The sequence below is a fragment of the Folsomia candida genome, unplaced genomic scaffold (genome assembly GCF_002217175.1).
Source record: "Folsomia candida strain VU population unplaced genomic scaffold, ASM221717v1 Fcan01_Sc002, whole genome shotgun sequence".
Lineage (NCBI taxonomy): Eukaryota > Metazoa > Arthropoda > Collembola > Entomobryomorpha > Isotomidae > Folsomia > Folsomia candida.
Genome location: NW_019091194.1, coordinates 13,771,640 through 13,795,924, shown reverse-complemented (window position 1 = coordinate 13,795,924; position 24,285 = coordinate 13,771,640). Strand labels below are relative to the sequence as shown.

At 39.6% G+C, this 24,285-nt stretch overlaps 1 protein-coding gene and 1 long non-coding RNA gene across 4 annotated transcripts in view; one reads left to right on the top strand and one right to left on the bottom strand.

Annotated features, from left to right (window-relative positions):
* LOC110843474 overlaps nt 1-24,285 on the bottom strand; it is a 98,450-nt gene that overhangs the window by 53,975 nt on the left and 20,190 nt on the right. The window lies entirely within an intron of this gene.
* Nucleotides 22,246-22,656, top strand: LOC118434362. The gene is made up of 2 exons (XR_004833954.1): nt 22,246-22,377; nt 22,448-22,656. It is a non-coding gene; the product is annotated as an uncharacterized LOC118434362 (long non-coding RNA).

The window sequence follows — 24,285 nt, the reverse complement described above, 5'->3', positions numbered from 1 at the left end:
CTCTTTGGTGTGTCATGCTGCCTGCTTTGAGGGTGTGGATGAGTGTTATATCATCCCGAGATTGTATGAAATAAACTCGCTCCAGACCGACGGCTCGACATCTCATCATCGCGTGCATCCATACCCTCAAGTACGCAGGAAGCTCCAAGTCGGCTGGTGACAAACCATTTTCACTTTCTTCGGTTTCCTCGCCCCGTGTCAACCCTTTTGGGCAAACGACTTTGTCAAACTGCACGGCGGATGGATATTACGGCGAGCAGTTTGATACGGAGGAGACGAGGTTTTGACACGTAAGGATAGAAACCACTACTTTATAACTTTCACCTACTTACTTATACGCGTACGTACAAAAACGGCAAGTACTATCGAGAAAAATCAAAGGAATTGACTTCAAAAAAATACAAGCAACACATTTCTATTGCGTTAGCCATTGCCCGACTTATTCTCTCCTTTATTTTGCCTTGCTACAAGTTGTGCTTGCTGGTTGGAGTTCAATTTAGCCATCCAATTTAGCCTGTCTTGTTGAAAATAAAACCTACAATCTTGTCGCTTTAGCACATTCTACGATGTTGATAATGCTTTTACAACCAACTCACCCTATTTCCTTACAATTTCAGAGTGTAACGAGAACTGCCCAAGAGAGGAAGGAGAAAATATATACGCCCACGGGCATTCATCTTAAACTCCGCCACTCCCATCAGCTCCTTGAAGCAGATCTCATTTGTACCCTCCACCACTACGTTTTCTCTCTTTGAACCAGGTCTGGGCTAGGTCGAGAAGAAAATTCTTGGCCAACTTTGTATCGCATACGCAGTGTCGGATAAATGGGAGAGAAAAAGCATTTCAAATTTTCATCCACGATTTTCAAGCCCTTGTTGTTTACAACCACAACCCGCCTTGCGTATCAACCTTGCCACGACAAGAAGCAAAAAAGAAACTGAAATGAGATAATTTGTCGAAGAAAAAGCCCTGCGAGAATCCTTGCAAGCCAAGCACCGTGAAATAACTTGAAGAGAACTGTTCAAACAGCTTCACGTATGTAAGTGAGGCAGGATTTGAGATTCATTCCCATGTACGGCGAAGACAGGTTGAAGGAGCAGGCGAAGATTCGGCGAAGCGACTTTCTTTTTTCATTTTTCCGTCAAAGTGGAAACTGATTTAAGATTTGTTGAAGAATAGCGAGAGAGAGCGAGGAGGGCTCATCGTGCAGATTCCAGAGAGCGACGAGCTTTACTCAGGTGGGAAGGATAAATATTAAAATGAATCTTTAAGTAGGTTTAAGAATTCCGAGGAGAAGAGGGATTCAGCCTTTTGTACAAGGAAATGCATTTAGTCAGCTTTTAAATGTTGAAGCAAACCCAGTAGCCAAAGATTAAAGTACAATGCAGAGTTCTGCGAGTGAAAACGTGAAGTAACCAAGATTGAAAACTCCTAAATCAATTTACCACTGATTGATCAGTTAATAAGGGTGCCATGTTTGATGCTATAAGCTCTTTTGAGAGTGGTAGAGAGATGAATATCGTCCGAAACATTTACCTTCTTACCTTCTGATCTACTTAAGTCAAGAGTTGCTCTTCAGTAAAGAAAGAAACCCTGCTGGAAAGTGAGACAGGAGAAAAGAAGACAAAGTCACATCCCATCCCAACAGTTCGTGCACATCAACTGATCAAACATGGGAAAGTACCTGCTCCATCTCTCAAACAAAAAGAAGCGTACTTACATTATTGCTAAGTGGGAAACGACAAAGTAACTTTCTTCTTTGTTTAACCAACAAAAAGGCTCAGCTCAAGTTTACTCCAAAATTTTCCGTAGCCGGAGAAATACTCGACCAATTCATTCTCTGGATCAGTGGATCACTCAACGACGTACTCACAATCAGCGCCACGCGGGACTTGGTCGATGAAAAAGACAATGAAATTGAGTCCAGCAGAGTGGCATAGGACGAGGTCAAAGTTGTCGAGTGAAAAATTGAAACTTTCTCCAAACCCTCGAGCCACACTCGAGTAGGCCCAATAACCCAAAATTCATCCCACGCTCTAAATTCTGCATCACAAATTTTAACTATGCTACAAAAAGATTCACTCACACTACTTTTTTGCACATTTTTACTACATTGCTGCAATTCACCACATCGATACATATACTGAGAAAGACGTGTAGTTGATATGACAAAAGTATGTCGATTCGTATAAAAACCTCGACTATTATTAAACAATAATCTTGATTGAAATCTAAAAGGTTTGACGAAAAAGTTTATTTTGATAAACTAAATTACGAACAAGTGAATATAGAAATATATTTGAAGGGACGGGGTATAAATATTGCAAAACATGTCGGCCGGGACCTCGACTTTCTCAATTCACAGAGTCACTCCCCACTGACACATCTCAATACCAAACTTTTAAAACTGCCTCGTGGGATTTAGGATCCTCTTCCTTTTCTTCTTATTTCACTCAGGTTGGACATCTTCTTTTACTCACTCACTTACCAGAACAAGTTAAACAGCTTCCTACCATCCCCATCATCGTGTATGTGATGTGTACATATGTACGTTCGTTCTTCGTATGCAGGAGAACCACCCAACCTTGATGTGCAAAGGAAGAATTCACCTCCGGAGAAAGTAAGTAAGCAAGTGACAGTCCACCACCACCGGTTTTCTCGTCCTCCTCCTGGCAGGATGGATACACAGACAACTTCCTCGCATAAAAAAACTTTCTTTCGAAAGACACAGTAAATGTATGCAGGCATGCATGTTTTACTACACATGCATTTTTATACCCCACATAAAACAAACACACTCCGCCAGCTACCTTTCCCTCGTCTGTCTCGAGGTCTGCGTAGGAACCTGGAAAGTTACGCTCCCCTGACTGAGCACAGTTCAAACATCAATACGTTATCAATTGCTATTCCGATTTCAGCAGTCTGGCAGCAATGGTGCTGATGGTATGGGACAAACTTTTGTCGGGTTTGTCTCTTCATAATTTATTTCCCTGTATAAATACCATTTTCGAAAACTTTTATGGATGAAAGGAACTGGTGGGTGGTTGACTCCTCAGTTGACTGGGTAAAATCAATGGGCACAGTGTGGTCTGTGTATGTGTATGCACATACAAAGGGTAGAAATCACGGCCAAGAGGGGCTTCAGATTTTCAGTGCAATGGGACTTAAATCGAGGTCAGAGTTGACAACCAACAAAAAAGAGTTTCCAGAATATAGGCTTTCACAAAGTTTTAAATAGTTGGATGTCAATATTTACTGCTTCTTAAGTGCTATAGGGAATCACGCGGAGATCCCTGGTGGACCTAAACATAAAAATATTGTTTCTGAATGTTTCCTCAAAAGTAAGTGAGTTGTTTTCCGTTTTCCTCGTACGGACGTGACACTTTGGTAAATACTAAAGTCTATGGGTGACAACTTGTGAAAGCTTCAACACACGTACATATCTTCCAAGTTGTGCAAATGTATTTATGTTTACCAAGTAACTTTACCCAGTGAAACACCATTCTTGTTATTAAAGTGACAGTGATTAAAGTTGATTTACAATTTTCAATAGTGAAAATTGGGCCCTGTTGATTTGTTTATATAGCTATGAAATTACGGTTTTAATTGATAATTCCAAACGGATCTCGTAAAATTTTTTCATGGATTGTGCAGATTTATTTTTAGAATGAGAATTTTAAGCTGCAAATCGCATAACGGACAAAACACAGCATTTCCACAATTCTGGATATCTGCATGGTTCGCTTGCTTATCGTACTTTCCACATGCCTTGTTTCCAACTGCAGAATTCCACCCAACGCCCCAGTGACCAGGAGTAAAAGGACGGGAAATCAAAGCGATTCAACTCTTATCGGCCGCCAGAATTTGTATGCTGAGATACTGTCTCGTTCACATCCTATCACCTGCCATATGTACTTTTATGAAGGCACATTGTATAGTGAGTGCGGTTATTCTACTCTGCCCTCACCCGTACGTACGTATTATGCCAAGTCTCACGTATTTATAAAAGTTGTGCGTTCGAGTCCAACTTTTAAATTTACTTTTACTTCCTACCTCAAATCCAGTTGTGCAATTTTTTGACTTTTAAAGCAAGAAAATCTGGCATTTGTTGAAATATCCGCGTTTGCAAACTGAGTGGAAACTTTGCTGTTACTCGAGCAGTCTTTCTTGATCCATGTGCAGGTCACGAGAGACTTTCTAGATTTTAAACCCAGACTCACCGAGTATCGACCCAGTTCGGTTTCATTTCATTGATATCACGATCAGTGTCAGTATGAGGACGTACAGTGCTTATTGATACCGACACAGTTTCCTGTGCATATCAAACCGACTCATGTTTTAGTGGAGCGGAGCAACACAGGGGTATCGCGTATTTAGAAGGGAGCAGATATCAACAGAGGAACCAGATAGGACGAAAATACGAAAATTATGTGACCATCTGTGTCCCTATAAATTTTAGTCGCGTCTATGCTCATGGATTGCGAAATGTGTCATCTCTCCCTCGCTCGCTCGATCGCTGGCTCTCTTTTCGTTATGTTTACCTCTGCCGTTGGAATGAAAGTGAAACCGAAGCAGTCGGACATAGCGGAATTTCCATCGCTTTACAGCAATGACAAATGAAATGTTATTCCGCTCTCCTGAGGACGGTCTCTGACAGTTTGTTGAGTCTGAGAGGTAACAAATCCCGATTTTAGAGGAAAGTGAGAAAGAGAGATAGAGATTGAACTCGTCTGCTGCTGCTTGTTCGCGGTGGTGTATGGGATGTGCGTCCTTGGGAACATAGCATAACACAATTTAATAGTGGCATTCAATCTCGTTAAGAGTTTGTTGCACCTGATCCCTTCGGATGAGGTTAACGATATTAAGCTCTAATTATGTATGTATGATGGCGCAACCACAATTAATGGGCCTTAATTTTGAAATTCTTTTACTCCAAGTATGATTTCTGCCAAATATGCCAATTTTAAATTGCAATAAATGACACTTGCCGTACTATTGGGTTGTTTTCCAGTTTTATTTTCCAGGGTAAATCGAGTAAGAGAAACTATCCCAGCAATATGATTGCAGGGTTTTGGATGAAATTGATCGGAAGAGCTATCAGCAGATACGTACCATTCCGCTTTAGGCTTTATAATGACTCTGAGCAGGACGACTGAGTCCCATTTTCTTCCCCATAGTTCACAGATTTGACCATATGAAATCAATAATGCTATTCAACTCCCCATAAAAATTCCCAGCCTCACATGAGCAAAATTCCTCTTACTCTGTGTGCAAGATTTGGACTTTTGATATAATCCAATCTTCCAATCCCGAGAAAATCTCTACTGGGCATACTTTCTGGTCTAATGGCCCCCGTGATCTCTAGCTTCCTATTCTTCGTCTCCACTAAAAACCATCCACCAACTACTACGCAACTTGGTCAACTCAAACACCTACTTGCAATGGATATGAACTGTGAACAATGCCGGAGAGATCGTAAAGAGTGAAAGTGCGCTCGGCCGGCGTGGACGTATGTGTGTGTAGCAGTGTGTAGGCAGCCATTTCTATTTTAACGGGACAAAACCCACCATTCTTTGCTTTGTTCGGTATTGCTTTACCATGTGGGCTGGAAAGAATTTAAAATTTTGAGACATTCTCCAACAAGAATGGGCGAATCTCTTGTAATCAGCTTGGCTGGGCTGGATCCAAAGCTGGAGGGCTTGGATTGGACCAGTGCCATGACGAAAGAGAAAGATCGTAAAGACGCTATGACATGTCGTGAAGAATTTCATGGTATCATTGCACTTTTACCCTCGATGCCCAATATATTAAGAGCAGTGCGCAGCGACAACGCAACGGCCAGACAAAATCTGTCAATGCTTTGTTGTGCGTATTATTGGAGTTTGTTAAATGGAAAATACGTCCAGTGTGGATCTTTTTTACCCTCCTAGATTTCGTACATTTATCAATGTACGATTTATTACCGGTAGCAGTTTATCATGAAATTCTAAACCTACGCATGTTCTTATAAACATCTGTGCGGCTTTGTTATTTTAGGCATTCTAAGATGAAAAGAAAGTCCATTTGAAGAGATTGATATATGTAAACAAATGTTTGATATACAAGAAATTACAACAATCCAGACTCAAGGAGACAACAGGTCCAACTTTTAAGAGTAAAGCTGCAGCACTGCTTACCTGCAATTGATAAAAAAACAAATTAGACTTGTGAAATGTATTAAAGCATTATTTGACATTTTACTCTCCAACTCCTCTCCAATGGTCCAGACAAAATACAAACGAAAATTAAAACTGAAGATCAGAAAAATTAACAAAGCGGTCCAATTTTAAATATGCATATTAACAGTACAATTTATCGTCAATCTCAGCACTTATCTTTATGATTTAATATATTTCTCTAAATTTTGTAGAGAAAGCATGGACCAGAAAGTCTTCAAAAATCTCAATTGGAGAAGTTTAAGCTTTCAAGTGGCCATAATCAGGTGACGAACTTTGACACAGTTTTCTCTGCTACTCGCGTTTTATTAAGAATCATGAAACTTAGCGGGTGGTAATGGCACCGAGAGGAGAACAAATTCCGTCCAAACCAAACCATGCAATCCAATTCCAATAAAACAGTCACCGCCTAAGCCGAGCAACGAGTAATAACGTCAAAAGTCAAGAAAGCAGAGGAAGGTATTTCTTGCCGGAACTGGATTTGCGATTTACTGGGGCTTAACTTTTACATATAAGAAGGACTTTGACACAGATAATATATCTAAAAAAAACTTCCTTTCTCTAATTTTCTCTTAGGCTCCACATCTCGCCACCACCTTAACTGCTCTCCTCCGATTTCATCTCCGACTTAAAAACTTTTAGATGAGGTTGCACACACCGCTCGGCGAAAGTGTACGTCAAGAGACGGCAGGTAGCTTAGGATTAGTTGCATCAGAAAACTTCTCGGTTTCATTCTAAAAGCTTTAGGGTTTAATTTTTACTCTGCGATCGTCAAGCAAGTTTTCATTCAAGTGAGCTAGAGTAGAACTACCTAGATGTACAAATCTGTACCAATTTAAATGTATGTACATACATACATGCATAGACGTAGAGAAAGGCGCAAAAGGAAGGAGAACCATGATGGTGGTGGGACTCATCTATTTATTTATACCAACTCTTATCCAACAGCCAGTGCTTTCTGATGGATACACGGTTTCTCCTTTTCTCTCAGGGCTTCCTCTGAAAGCGTGGTAATGGAGAGTAAGAGTGGTGGGAATGTGAGATGATATAATAATATAATATAAATGTGGGTTTGGTAGGCCAGCGCAAGGTGAGTTGTATTATGGCACACTTCAGCACATTTCCAGTGAGCAGCCGAGATTCGTTGGCTGAATGTGGAGGCATACCATATTTTAGAATTGCTCTGCGAAGATGTGTATTTTCCGAGGAAGAGGGTGAACATTATTCTGCACAAGAGCGAAGGTTCTTTACCACAACTCAGCGCGTACTCTGTTAGTCAAGTGTACCACCAACCAGCACTATCTCTTTGAGAACTCGCCTCGCACAAGTCTCTGCTTTTACCACATCGATCCATTCCTTGCGAAAATGTTCACAGACTTCAGATTCAACTTCAATCCTTTTCAGCCTCACTCAGCCGCCCGACCGAGTAGACCAGACCAGAAGCAGTCAACTCTCCTTTTCCTAAATGTGAACTTATTTTAACAAGGCGCCAAGCTTTCCTCCTCTATATTTCGAAACAGCCAAACGACTTTCTCGAATTTCAGTGACTGACTTTCTCCCATATGGGATTAAGCTATGGACGGAATACGAATGCATGCGCCAGCAGAACACTCGAGTTGTTGTTTCGGATTAAAAACACATAATAAAAATATAGTGATTCTGATTAATAGTGGGACCTGTTCGTAATTTTTGAGGAGAAAATACTCTCCTGAAACGAAAACCCCCCATTCTCGTTAGCAGTTAGAACGTGAGACAATGAATGTGAGTGTTTTGAATTATGACTGCACATTTTTCGGCTTCCCATCATTGAGGTGGTGAAGAAGAGGAAGAAGGGAAAGGATGAAATAAGTACCAGCAGAGCCGCAGAAAGTCCACGAGCACTTTCAGAGCGACGAGCGCAGACCAACTGAGAAGAAACACATTTTCTCTTGTGATTGATGCTACTATAAGCCGACCAGCGAAGAACATGTTTCATAAATATCAGAAAAACCTACATAATTCCTTTGTGCGGCTCACATTTAATAAAATGATGCTGAGGTATATATCGGTAGGTATTAAGGCCGTACACATTTTCTTATCATTGGAAATCATATTTCCCATGACGTTGCTAAACACAAGGGGGCTTCTGAAGAACGCATTTCTGGGGCGATGTTCGGAATAGTGGTGTGGAAAAGCAAATCCCTTCATTGCGGTGTGTGTGGACGCACTCACAAACACTTTCACTTTGCAAATTCTGTTGGACACAGGTTGTAGTCTGCGTACCAGTTCACTGAATGGGCAGTAGCGGCGAAAATTTTAGTCAACAACAAGGCGTAGATACACATAAATGCGGATGGTTTGGTAGGTGATATCCAGACTGCACAGTTCGTCTGTTGTTACGCAAAAAGACGGCGGTGCTTTCTCCCAGCCACTGGAAGTCTTCTCTGCTCCAGGCCGGATGGTTGAGATGGGAAAGGATTGTGGCCAACTGATATTTTGTGTTTGCACTTAGCTTCCTCGTTATAAAACAAATAGCGAGCGTACTAACCAAACTAGATTACAAACAAGAGAGAGAGAGAGGCTTCTGGTAAAGTGGATGGCTGATTGCGGAGAATGGGTCTACAGAGTCCTGTTCCCATTGCCTCTGATGCGTTTTGCGTTATCATGTGTAATCACGTAAGGAAATGGAGGAAATGTAGGTTAGCTCAAGTATGCAAACTACTGTTGTAGTAAGTAGTAAACATTAATCAAGATTTTTACGACTTTGTTATTGTAACAATACTTAAATGTACGTTATTTTAGGAATTATATCCATAAATAAACATGTCCCATTAAAAGAGGTGTGTTAAAAAATAATTAAACGACAATAGTACAATTTTAAAGCAAGTCAAAGTTCGAGTAACGACCGTGGGAGTCTATAAACTCCATTATTCATCATTACCATTGATAGATACATACGCAGACAAATAATTTGTACCGCATTAAGGTTGACATGTATAGGTATTTATTTATTTGCCTACACTTCCGCTGCAAACCAGCATCTATGCAATTGTTTACAGTTTCCTCCTTTGTTTAATTTGAGCCAAAAAGTATATTGAGCCAACCAAACACTGCGCTATAAGTATTAATATATCCAACAAGTCAATACGTACGTATGTACACAAGTGAGATTTGGATGTCAAAGAGTTTCTCTATAAAGTCTGGTGATGAATGGAGCCCCATAGGAGACGCTGATACGGGATAATATTTTACGTCGAGAAATATGAATATCGCAACAGCCACCACAAGACAGAATGCTTGAGAGATAATAATGTGGTTGTGGAATAAGCAGAAGCTTTTTCATTGTCTGTGTGTGTGCGCCAATCGGACTTTGGAGAAAAATGAAATTGCTGTCACTTTTTTGTAACCCAACTTCCATAATTCTCATGTTTCATTACAACCAAATCTCCCCCTTTGTTTTGATAAAAATCCGTTGACAGCTCCAGCACTTGGGAGTAAATCAAATTCGTCGACTCGTTTGAAGGGAGCGAAGCCACCAAGTTGCGTCTTTGTGTTGTCATATTTTCATATCTCTGTCGTTGCTCTGGATTCATTTTTCATAAACATCAGCTTTGGTGGCTCGACTGGAAACGAGATATCAGCATTTGCTGCAATGAACTGGCAGATACAACCATTGGCAGTAATAGTGGATAACCGCATTGTGTTAAGTATTTTGTTACTGAAGAAGGATGGTTTTTATTATTACTCGGACATAGATCGTGTTACAGATTAGCATTTACACGTCCGTTGCCAATGATGTGATGTAACAAGTGAGATAACTACGTATAAATTGGTTGACTTTTTTTATTGCCGAGTTAATGCGTGTTTACCAATTTGACAACACATACATTTTGCTGTCAATATCGGGTTGCGGTGGGTTTCTGAGAAATTTAATGACAAAAGTTTTATGTCAATATTGCATGTTTGCTACATGATTTGAATGAATCTCAACTTTGGTTCAATGTATTAATGCAGTAATCGCAGGTGTAATTTAATGTTTGCAAATCATACCTCGTGCACGTATGCCATTATGAACGGAGAAGAACCACAGAACTCTGCACCAAGCCATGGGCTATGGATTCTGATTCAACAAAGGAAATTAACCTCCACTACATAATTGCACACCGAAGGGCAAAAGGGTAAATTGCTTAATTTTAGCTCTCTCCACTCTTTATTACACCACTACTAAATCTTCACGGCCTCGGTTTCGTCACTCTCCGTACAGTTGTTGGTTGGTTATGATGAATCCAATACCTATGTAACTTATCCAAGGGAAATGCGAATCGTCTGAGAGAGTGGATTTCATATCGAACAAATTAGTTATCAAATCTGGCCAAGCCAAATAAGTAAACCCTCCTCGGCAGCTCTCTCCTCGGGAATAATGTCGAAAGTCTCTTATTCACTCCAATTTGGGGAATGTTGATTCGGAAACACTGTGGATTTCCACTTCCCAAACATATACAATTTGCACCAGTCAAAAGATAAGCTCATTTGCTATGTATATAGCTTCCTCCAATGCTTGAAATGTAGCAAGTGGATGTGTACGATTCTCTCATTTGGGAATTCTCAGTTCCGCTTTCCCTCAATCCGGTCTATATGTAAGTAGAAGTGGCAGTAGTAGTTAGTTAGTTATTATAAAGCATTAGTTTCCACTCGTCTTTAATTTCCCCCCTCACCACGAGTAATTACTTGCGTGGAGCACAAATTCGGCATCGTAATGAATGGAGATCTGGTAGATTTAATTTGGAGAATTTTAATGTTCAATTCGTAGTACAGAGTCAAGTATAATTCATTATATTTTAGATTTATTCCAAAATTCTAGAACATTGAGAGATGGAAGGAAATTAGTAGTCCGGCCAAACCTTTGGCTGCCTGGTTATAAGGAAATAGTGCTGTTTTCTCCGCCCTCATTCTTCCAATAACAAGTGGAGACTGCTTCTGGTCTCTGTGCAGCTCTGTAGAACGACGACTACAGGAAAACGGACTCTGTATAAGGAGAACTAAAAGGAGACGAAGAAGGAATGAGGGGTTTACTTTACTCAAGGATCTCAATTTACTCGAATGAAAATCCTGCCTATTTGATAGGATTAAAATTCGACGGAAAACTCATGGCAAGCGGGGTATAAGGTTGCTGCATGGGCTTCCTCTCTTAATCCAATGTACAGAAGACAGTTCTAAATTATACTCTCCTTTGAAATATGATTAGTATCTTTTGAGCATAAAAGCCTGCCATTTCAAAGAGGAGGAAAAATAAAGAGGACGAACAAGAAATGTTCCACACACACAACTCAACAGAATTTTGGAGCAGCACCAATTTTTTGACATGAATTTCAGTCTCATTTTAACCATTTCAACCACTTAGGCTAGACTTTCTTCCTACATCAAGTGAAATTTGACAGAGGAAGCATGTTATTACCGACCAACAGTGGTCTACTTTCTACCACAACCCCTTCTCCCCATTGTTCTTGTTCCCGTTTATGTGCAAAAAAGCAAAACGTTCGCAATAACGACTGCTTTGGAAAGCATGAAACTAAAATGATAATTGCGCATAGGCATTTACGCAGATGTATGCACACACATCGATAAGTAAGCAAATGCAACAAGGACGCGTTGTCAGGGTGGGTGCTGCGAAGACCCAATGTTTACCTCAGCAGCGTCTCTCTAAATAATCCGGCCAAGGAAGGAGTAAAATGTATATCCGTTGTCATTTTACGCTGACCGTATTATCTTTTCTTTGACAACTTTTCCAATCAGAAAGCAACTTCTTAATCTATATCACCCTCTCCTATTCATATCATCCTTCTCTCGGGTAGCCAATTTGGCAGAGCGACCTTCGTTGTGACGGTTATCGTGGAGAAGTTGTCCAATATCACATCAAAATGGCCTGCACTATATCTTTCAAACAGTCCAAACAAATAGGAAATAGTGCACGTTGAACTGGATAGACTCACTCGAGCCTAATAACAAGTGTATAATCCTATCCAGCCACGAGGCTGGAAAGGAACTCGAGTAAACTTAAGCTGAACTGTTGGCAAAAGTTGAGAGTTTACTATTCGCAAAAATGTTTATGGTCAATTTTTATGACTCGTAATATGGGATGTCGTGAATTCTTGGTCGTTCTTGTTAGGGCTGCTGCTACTGCTGGAGAAAGTTGATGGCTGCTGGTTGATGTCGTACAAATACGACTTTACAAATGCTAACTCAGCAGCAGCAGGGAGAAAGAAGTTCCGTTCCCTCCTTTTACTATATACTTACGGTCATAGGATATTAATAGTTGCTCTTTCACTACATACGAGATCCTTACAATACTTACTTCTCAACTACCGGCACCTTTCTAATAATTTTCAAATATTCAAACTTACAAAATGAAAAATAGTAGTAATAGTAAAATGTCAAATAATTGCACAAGTTTCTACATTCCGTAAACACTTTGAGTGTCCAGTCTTTATGGAAGAAATCAGGAGAAGAAACATGCATGTATAACTACCAAGTTTGAAACCATTAAAAAGTTCAGGAGCAGTGAGAAGGTGGTAATATTATTGTCAAGTTACAACGACGTTACTGTGCAATCCAAAACAGCACAACAAGAGATAAGGCTACAAAAATATATCCGAATACGGACTTGTAGTATTGCTTGGGTTGAGCTCGTTTTGTCACGAAGTTTCATTAAAGTATCCTAAATGAGAATGTGTACAGACAGTCCTACAAAATAAATGTCACAATTTCTCTTTCAGACAAGGAAAACCTGAATGACCGGACACAAAATTACAACTAACCACCAATCTTGACACTAAATCTGACTGTGAATACTTCAGTGTCCAGAAAATGACAAGGTTGGAGTGCAACCATGAGGATGCATTACATACACAAACACAGAGAAGTAAGTAGATGACAGGAATTTGAAGAAACATATAAAATTGACCTCATTCACTTTTATTGCTCAGAAAAACATGGGTTCTCGACACATCACAGCACATGTAACGATAGTTCTACTGACAACCTACACGGATCAGCAATTCCTGTGGTGCTGGTGGTAGAGTGGCCTAATCAGAAAAACACTGTTTACAGATGTCACGTAAAATTGGAGAAGAATATTTTATCACAGTTCAACTGTCACTCGGCTATTATTCAACCCGAGCTTTAATGTCAACATTGTATTCCTCGCCTCATCTTTACGATTTCTTGCCCAAGAAAGAGTCGTCGCCCATTCTTGTACGACATACACGCTGAACATGCCCTACCATTCGAAAGAGACATAAATCAGTGCTCAAAGTAATCACATTCATGAAACTACCTTCGTTTGCCTCTGACATAGCTCTGTTTACAAAGTCAATACTGAAACTATGGGTTGTTCTTGAAAAGTCAGTCACACATCATTTAGCATACACATGCACCTATAAGCTACGGACACTGATAAATACGAAAGTTATTATGGACTTATCTCTTTACACCTTGTCGTAAAATTAGTTAATAGATTATGAGCAATAAATTTCCGAATTTGCATTTAAATTTATTATGCTCAGTAGTTATTAATTTTTTATGAATCCCAATGCATAGTCAACAACAGAATAGAAGTATGTATATACATGCTAAATTTATGTATATTATTATATTTTTGAGTCATCTATCCGTCGTCAAAATTCTAGGTTTCCAACATGTACAGCTTATCCTTAGTTAGGTCAAATGAAGTGCGGAAGTTGACTCAGATTTGAGATAGGTTTAAGATACTGCAGACGATTCACTCATCTAACGACTAAAACTGTCCTACCTAATATGCATATGTACATAGATGCATATATGCGCATGAACTCAGCAACGGAGCTAGACCGTAAAATTAATGCAATCACTGCATACTCATAATTGACAACGCCCATCAGGAACGGCCATACTGAACATCCCACTCGTAATTACATTTTACAAGTCATTTTGCATATGAATCAGCACTTGATGAAAGACAGGAAGCATGCAAAGACGCGAGTTACTAATTAAGTGCATATCAGCTTCAACACAAAAATAGTACGTGATTGTCAGCATGGCGACTACGTATGTATACGGATGCATACTGCCTATTCAAACAGTCAAATTGAAAGGCTTAAAATTACTCGTTAAACTTTCTCCAGCTCACATGCACACAATGCAATGAAACAAATAAAGTCAAAGGTTCGAACCAATGGTAGCTAAAACGTGTACCGTTTATGTCATGGGTAAGAATATCAGTCGGGCCTGGCAGTAAAAGTTGCTTGAACGAGGTTATTCTAGCGAAGTTTAGTGAAATGAGAGTCCAAACGGAGCTCAAAGACAAGGCACGAGAGAAAATGTTTGAAAGCTAAATTGATTTTCAACGAGGCGACTGGAGAGTGTAGCAGGGCTTGCTTGGAGTTCACCAAAGTGAGTACTTCTCATTTATCACTTTCCATATAATGACTGACTGACACTTGCAAAGAACCAACACCATATAGCCACGGATGCTTGCCGCTTCTTGTCTAACTGCCCGTAGTGTTCTCTTTAGATTTCATACATATTTGCATTAAGCCGTTTGTTGCATCCAAGCTCACAACCGACCTCTTCAACCAGCTCAAAAAAATGCTGAATCAACGTTACCAGGTTTAATAATTTGTCTTCAATGAATCAGTCAGTATTGTGAGTAAGTATTTTAAAATTTTTTCAGCCAATTTTATATGGCTTAATTTTCAAGCAGGATTTATTATTCATTTATTTAAAACGTCAAAGATGATGATTTTTATAATAGTTGTGGTATTTGCACTTGTTACAGACAGCGAATTAATACATATGAGGAGAGTGATATGAGTATGCTTCTTATAAATAATTATAGAGGTCACGGTCCTTAGTGAATTACTATCAGTGTGTCTTTTGTATATAATATGTAATCCCTGGTAGCTGCTGCATATTTGAGTGCATTTGTATTTTCGGTTTAAAAAATGATAGAAAAAGTTGGTATTTTCTGTTTGGAAAGCGATAAGTGTTTCGCTGTCCAATATCCCATCGTCTAAAGTACAAGTTGTTGAACAAGAACTCGGGGTGGTTAATTTTCGTTCATACTTGGGGAAGAGCTCGTTTGTCTCAAAGCAGAAAAAGAGTAGGGATTGCTCTTCTTGCGTAATATCTGTCATCAGCATTCTCCAATAAAAATGGAAACTAGGAAAAGGGTATCTCTTCTTGGCTTCAAGAGGTGAATCCGAAATGGAAGTCGAAGCCGAGGAAATCTCATTAAAATACACTTCTGTCTCCTCGAGAAAAGTGCTCACATTTGAAAGTTTCACTGCTTACAGGCATTCCAACCAGATTCGAAAAATACAAGCCAACTGAGTAAGCGAGCACACCGAGTGAATCTTTCACATCTTCCTGCTTGCTTAGCTCTCCCCGTTTTCCACGTTTCTTCGGATGCATTCATGGGAGCCCGAAGAGGCAGAAGCGGCGGCGGCGGCGTCTCCATGTGAAGGACAATTTCTTATCTTGGGCGATATTACATTCTCACCAGGACAATTTTACAATTCGACTTTATGCATTTGGCATTGGCAGTGACTGCTACTTAAGTCAAGAGGAAAAGGAGGAGCACTTGAGTTGGTATGTAGAATAATAATACGGGGCTGAAGTAGACTTTCATATGGTCACACATGACGATTACGACGACGACTACTTCGACTTTGTGATATTTGATACCACTTTAAACAACCCAAAGATTTGATACCTTGCCTGTTCTCCCACCTCTTCAATAAAAAATTTTCATCCCTTACCAACTCTCCTCCATAGTCCATACATCCAGCTAAACTGCACATGGAGCGTCTCACCCAGTTCGAAAACTATGCCGTATGTGTGATATCTTCCCATCTCACCCGTCATCCCACTTTCTTAGAGGAGCCGAGAAAGGTGAATAAGCAATGAAATGAAATGATGGCCTATCAGATATCTCGAGGAGAAGATGACGGCTCCCCTCCAGACACTTCTATTCATGATTGTCATATTAAAAAGTCATGAGACAAAGAATCTTGAATGAGAGAAAGACAAAGAAGAGTGGCAGCAAAGCCTTGCACGGGTGACGAGAACACAAGAATCTAAATTGCATTAAACTTATTTTGCAAGTAGCCATGGACGTGTTTTCGTCTGCACTTCTGTCTGTAGTAGAAGCAAGCAAAAGTTTAAAATATTATATAACACTATGATGTCACTCCTAAGGTTGGAATGATTTATGAAAAATGAACGTCTTGCTTGGAATTCTTTGATAAACTATTCTTCCGATTCAATATTTTATATTGGTGGGTGTGGGCTACCCAATTCCAGATGTGCTTAAAGTACACAATACTGTCGAATACAAATAGGAGCTGGCTCAACTGAAAAAAATATGTAACACCATCGACAACCTCAGAGAACGCATACAAAGTTTCTTATGAGGGACTCCTGACAATCATGCATAGGTCCTTTCTTTTGTTAATGTCGAACAGGAAACCATACCTGAGAAATGTGACACTTTGCCGTTACATGTTGCCCTTTGTAATAAAATTTCTTAAAGATTTTAAGGACTGAATCACGGGGATAAATTATTGTAAGTTTCTGGGACACTAAAAAGATCCCTGCCATCATTGGGCAAACGTTGTGTCAAAAAATAAAATAACATTACGAACGAGTTGTGTATTAAGGAAATATGCTGTTCCGCAGGTTGGGCTTCAACTCGGCAGAAAAATATTTGAAAAGATTAACCATTGTTGTAGTAAAGCAATTTGGTTTTTTCTCCCGACTTCCTCGATTATGAGAAATCATACCATGACATTCATAAGTGGATCTATTGTGTTGTGAAGATAAAAGCCTTGCACATGTGTACATACATATCTGAATCTATCCAAAATTAGTCAGCGTCGTACATAAATATGTCTATACAACGTGAAGTTTAAATTGGTGACGCACGTGCTGCGACCACATAACAACAGTTCATCGTCGGAATAAATTTTCATCCTAAAAATGGAACCAACACAACAATGATGAAGGATGACATTTTAAATATTAATTGTTTAGAGTATTATGCATTCTCATTGTTCCCTTAATACCACGATAACCACGATACAACTTGTATTTCAATGTGTCCATACGTTTGTGCGTGTGGTAATTAATTTCTTTTGAAATGAAAGCCTTCAGAGATTTTTTACCAGTTCATGCACACACCACCCGCTCCCCCCATTTCAACCCCACCGCTAGTGAGCATAGTATACGAACGACGATGGCTATTGTCCAGCAGAGGCAGATAAATGTCTTGAGCGAGTTTCTATTGAAAACAAAAAGTCAAATAGATCACACTGTCAGGTTAAACTGCATGCAGGTTGAGGAGAAATATTTCTTGGATAGCGGAAATCGGAGAAGGCTTAGTAGCCGACCAACTAAGCAACTTTCCACGATTCATCTGCAGTCACGAATCGAGGAGAGAAGGAAAACTAGCTTTTTCCTAAACAGCACCCAGTTGAACCGAATTGGATTCAGAATAACAAGTATCTCTGAAGTCGTTCGACATTCAGCATAAGGAAATCCTCGTAGCACAATGGCATCCAAGTTGGGAATAGGCCAAGCACAATATAATGTGGTATCAAGAAGGAGCAGTGGGATCGCCGCTTTTTAGCCCTCTATATACCGTTCAGCAGAGTAGCACCCGAGAGTCAGTCGCAGTGATCGAAGGACCGACCGGGCCATAAAGCCAAGAATGAGTGAGCAGGACGTGCATTGAGTGCAAATGACAAATTTCCACAAATCCTATTCCTATTCCATGTAAAACATATTTCAGGCCTGCATTGTGTTAATTCCCCCGCGGTAATTCAGTTAACATGGATTCACGCCAGCAGCTAGCACTGCGACCAAGAAAACCACCGTTCATGAGACGAGAGAGAGAGAGAGAGAGGAACGGTAGGAGAACAACTGAGGAACCTCAGCCCCTCGAACTCAACTACTCTAAGCCTTTGATAAATTTCTAACCAAAACACCATATTTCACACGCTGAAACGCTCAATGAATACACAAAATTCCTATTTTCGGTCATCAATGAATGTATAAGCGCATTTCGGGGTTTGCATTCACTAAGCATCCAAAAGTATTCAGGTCGAACCTTCCGCAGCAGCAGGGAAGTTGCAGGAAGAGCGAAAACCACAATCCGTGGACTGGACCAATTCTTTTCACTCCCGCTTTATGAATATTTACAAGTTGCAGGTTTGTTCAGATTCCACAAGCATCATCAAGTTTTACTACCGCTTGTAATTAATTGAAGCGAATTACGGTAATTCAGTAATTAGTGACCATCGCTGGCTTGCAATTTATTTTCCTTGAATGAAGCAAAATGTAAATCACGCATTGATTGGATTGTTATGTAGCAGGTTTGATTAAAAGTGTGCGTCGTCGCGATAATTGCTCTGCGTGTGTGCCTAGTATGTGCAAATTGGTTATTATGTTTATGGTCGTCCTGGGTCCCATTGTGCATGCATACACATCATGGTCATTCTTACATTTTCACGCAGTTTGTGAATAATGGACAACATATGTATGTACTATGCACACCTATGCATGATGCGCATAACTCCACAGAGTTCAAGTCCTCGAATACATAATATAGATTAATAAGTAATTTATTTTGCGCCATTTCCTCTCCAAAGCTTGACAACAGGGTGGTGATCTATGTATATTATTTTAAGAGTAAACAGTTATTAATGTCTCGATTTCCTCTGACAATGTGATATATTTGAATTCGCATTGGAAGAGTTTTGCGTCAAACCGATGAGCAGAACACTCTCATTTCCTGGTATGAATTCAGATACGTACATTAAGTAGGTACTTATAACTCCCTGGGTTAACTTAAATCAGTTTAATCCTGCTCGTTAAAGGCTGTGATGTCTCTCTGGGGCTTGCTGCCTTTCAAAACATTGTTTTTCTATTCAAAATTCTACTGCTTGCTTCTTTCACCTAAATCTTGCACCTGTCCCTACCCAGGAGGAACAAGCTCTCTTAAGATTCGACACTACGACGATGGGCCCCAACTTGGAGAGGAAAAAAGGATCATTACGCAAGGTAAGGGAAGGTATTTCTATGTGTACGATCGTTGGGCATCTTCTGCACCTCCTAAAATCCAGACAAGAAGGGAAGGAACCGTTCCACCTTCTTCTTTTTCCACGTCTTCACACACTGCACAGATGCTGAATACAATCTTTCTACCTGTAGTCTTATTATTCCATCGAGAACACTGAGGTTTTTCAGCTGCTTAACCCTTCATCGAATTCTTGAGTAATTGCTTCTAAGGATGAGACCCTGCCCATCCGCTGTGATATTATTGCCCCGTAAGTAGTATTAGTATTGATTACTTATTGTTAGAAACGTTGCGGTTGGTTGGTCCTTCAGTCTCATTATCATTATTACTTTTATAATAATTCAACACTTTACTCATCAAATTCAAACTGTAAATAAATACGTAACACGTTTTGCTTATGCAAGGCTTAGTTCAAACGCTCTCTGGATCAACTTCGTCTCTGCATATCCCTCCAATTCACATCTTAAAGTAAATACGTTCCCTTCATCTTGGTGAAGATGAGAGAATCGCATAATGTGGTGCAAGTCAAAACGAGAAGTTTCCCAGCATAATAGTTATGCTTGACTTTCAACTTGAACTTCCAGATTTTCACTTCTATTCATGCTACGTGAGCCAACAATAAACCCTTTGTCAGTAATGAATACCAACGAAACTAAATTCAAGAAATCAGATCTACCAGAAGCAAGCGTATATATCATACGTATATAAACCCAGACTAGACAGCGTAGTGTTGAAGAGAGATCTCCATTCAACACCAAAATCATATAAGAAGACACCAACTGTTGCCCTTATTTCATTAGGAGTATAAGGAAAATTCAGGGTTGTGCATGTGGATGACATTGAATTTAAAAGATGCCACCAACAGCTTGTGTTTCACATGCTGCTTTCAGAGGATAAAAGTATACGGCTCCTAAAGAGCGTCTCGACCTTATTGTTTTTTTATTCAATAAAACTGGACTAAAACCAGAACAGGATTTATATCCAGCCAGCACAAAGAGCAGAAATTATTATTCATCTTTTATTTGGATAGAGAATGTTAATTGGTCAAATAAAACATGATTCACTGTGAGGTGGTATTATTATTCAAGTTGATATAAACAATTGAACGTTTTAGCAGCACTATTCTATCTCCCTGATCAGCTAACAAGTAATAAATGCCAAACATCCACCGTGAATTTGTTTTAGTCCTCTAATTGGACTAGAACATGATAAAAAGTTGTCTTGCCAGCTTCACATACATCTTATTTCATCACGTTGGAGAGACGGAAATAAATTCTCGTTTCTAGTCTGAAATGAGACTCATGTTTAAAACAGAAATAATATACTTTGCATTAAACAACAAGGAAAATCTAAATCCAATTACACGTAATGAGAACGTCACATTGGGAGTGAAAAGAGATCTGTTATTTTATTTCTGTCGAGTTAATTAGTCAACCTTTTTTCAATAACAAGTCCTCCTTATTATACTGATTGTCCTTTCCAGTATCCCTGTAGCATATGTACCAATTATCCAACTGTGATTTGTATGTACATTTGCATGTGGACTTGAATCAACAGTTTAGATGATTGTAATTGCAAGTCTGCAACGGTTTCAACTGCTAAAATTCAGTGTAATTTTAGCATGATACAAATGTATAAAAATAAACTAAGGACCACAACAACAACAACAACCCGCGTCATCCTCGTCCTAAAATGCCATAGGTAACATTATATCAACAAAAGAGTAACAGAAGCCGCAGGGTGCTGTTGCTAAACTGAAAATGAAAACGATTGAGACTTTTGAGACCTGACGGAACTCGGACTCTATTATTACGTACGTAGTATTCAGAGGGCTGTAAACTGGACTTTTCGCCTCACTTTGAGATATTATGGTGATGTGCCTCCAAGCGTCTGTAGCCTACACTTATCTACAAATCCAGTCCACCAACTCTGTTTCCGTCCAAATCCCTTCGCTCCCAAGGAAAAGATGAAAATTTATCTGGCATCTAAATTCTACAACTATAACAAGCACGACACCGCAACTGAAGGTAACGTGTAGGGCAATGTAAAGTGATAAAGTAGTATGTACGAGAAGATGTGATGGTAAATAAGCTTGGCTGAGCAGGTGTTTTTAAAGAAATGAGTTTGATATTCTATCGACTTGGGCACGACGGGGTGCATTAGTAGAGATAAACTGGTGCTGTAAAATAGATGAGAAATACTCGTAAAAATCAAGACTCAAGACTTTAAGTCTCCAGTGCCTCACTTTAAATAGAAATAACACTTCTGCTTCCCATCAAACATCAAGATTATCATTCTCTTCAAGTGCATGTTGTGTGTGTGTGTATTGCCTGGAAAAAGATTCAGAAATGGATGAGGAGCCGATACTTCAATCGCTCATGTTCATACATATTTTCCTTTTACTGCCGGAATTCCCTGTTCAAATAATAATTTCTTTGGTATTTACTTTACGAGAACCTACGTTCTACTACTGCTTCTGCTGCTGCTGCTCGAGTCTAAACTGTTATTGATTCAATTCATTTGCATACTTCCGAAAGTTATGATAATGTTCCTCCGAATGAGTTAGTGTTACTCTCCGCGTTCTGAAAAACAAGTTGAGCAGCTATATATTTATATGCATGCAAGTAGTTAGAATTTAGTGTAGCTTTTCATGAAGACCCGAGAATACCAATAAATGTGGGTATGCAAATATAACTATTACTGCAGCAGTTCAACCTACATTCCTTCCAGTCAAACATTAGAAAGTATGAATTTCTGACAAACTTATAAATACATGCATGTACAAAATAGTCGTATGTATGTTGCGTACACATATTTTGATGTGCTCTTAAAGAACAAGTTGGAACGAGTCAATTCAATTGGACAATTTCCCTGGCCTTGAATAAATAAAGAAGAATGCTGGACCTCGCCCAGTTCAAGTTGAGTTAACAAAGTTGTTCACTCGTCCTTTGAACAAGGATCATTATTATCCTAGCATAGTTTTGACTTGCTTCAGTTGATTGTCACCCAACTTAATGGGGATGAAACAGAAGCAACTCAGCCAAATGACGACGAGCGAGACGCTCTTAAAAGGTACATTGTCAAATGTTTTTCAATTACATTAAATTGAACCCATCCTGCAGACATTTTCTTAATCCAACAGCAGCAGCAGCAGAAACCATCACCCGTGAGACAACAATGGGACGAGGACAAAGACGATGACTCTTCCCTTCAGGTCATGCGATGCCAATGGTAAGATTGGGCAGAGACTAAAACGAAGCCTTCATTCAATATAAATTGGACGATTAGACACTGAAAGTTCTCGACACATCTCTCGGAAATTAACTCATTAAATAAAAACACTAAATTCGTTATCTTTCCTCTGAAAACACTACAGTGCGCGCATGGAGTTGATGGAACTGTGCCCTGATTTGTCGTTCCTCCTCCTCCTCCCACCACCAGTATCACGAGCGGTATATAGTCCCCACGATAAATGATGTTGTTCACTGTTGTTGTCCCAATTTATTTACTCAACCCTCTCATCTTTCCTCTTCGTGCCTCTTCATACTCAACGTCATTCATCCTACCAGCACCAGCACCAGCTTAATAATAATAGCAAAGCCATGTCACTATATCCTCTAAGCTGCACGATGAGAGAGTTCATATCATGGTGGCAGAATAAGAGAACGACGATGGTTGCTTTGGTTGTCAGATTCTCGGAGAAAGTAAAGTTGACTTTTCTGCTTATAGTGTCGAGTGTCCTTTCACTTTATTTGGAAAGCTGTACGTACGTACTTGTGTCTCTGCTTCTTTCTTAATAACTTGTCACAACCACGCAAGAGTAAAACTCTTGATAATTACTTCACTTAATTGAATCTCTCCCTCTCTCTCTCTCAGATGAACTAAAATGAACGTATCGTGTTCATTTGAACACGCAATCTCGGAACATACATATACCCACACACGTAAGACAATTTCCAACCTTATTTAATTCTTTGCTGATGCTGCAACATTTATTTTGCATGAAAGTGCGGGTGTTTGCCAAAACACATTTGAAGCAAGTGTTGGCTTGGTTGTTGATGCAAGAGGTGTTTGAAACATTCTTTGAATTTTGATAATGATTTTCATCAAACATCCAATTACTTTGGGTTACACTAACTAAACTGTTTAGACAGGAGAGGGCGAGAAGAAATTGACTGCACTGGATGGGAGCATATATAATTTACCACTATACCACCCGCATCTTTCTCCTTGTCAGCATCAACATCAGCCATCAACCTCATTCAACGGCTCTTTAACTAAATTGAACCTTGGTTTAGATCAACAGCCTCCGAGATTTAGGATCCAGATTGACGAAAACTTTGGCCAGTTTTAAAACTAAAGTCTTCCACTTTTTATGTTTCCCCACATCCCAGCCTTATGCAACGACTGCTCTGTCGATTAATTCACTAAAAGGTGGCTGGGGAAACATTCATGAGACGAGGCTGTGGGGTACATGCATTAGTAGGAGAAGTTTTTTTTGCGAGAGGAGACTGACAATCCAAAAAACTTGAGCGCTATTCAGCATTCGATGTATAAAGGAGAGCGGCAAGCGTTTATTACAGGCTACCACCTCAAGTGAATTTCTTAATGATCTTCCTCATTCTATTTAACAAACCCAAGCACATCTCACTTTACAAGAAATGACGCCTCAAAATCTCCTTCCGTGCAGACAAATAACACTTTTGTCATGGCTATCTCTCAACCCGAGCTCTTCTTTTTGAATGGTCGGTGATTCATACACTGCTCATTAAGTTTATTTTACAAATTTGTCTCATTTTTACGTCCGTGCGTTGTCTTCATTTAATTGTATGAAGAAGGTGATATACTATAAATGCTGAGGAGTTGTGGGCGGTACACGTTCAATTAAACTTGCGCCATTACTTGAATGATTGCCCAATTTAACCGAATAACAATTGCATAGTTGCCCTAAATTGTGGATTAAATTGGCGCAGAACAAAT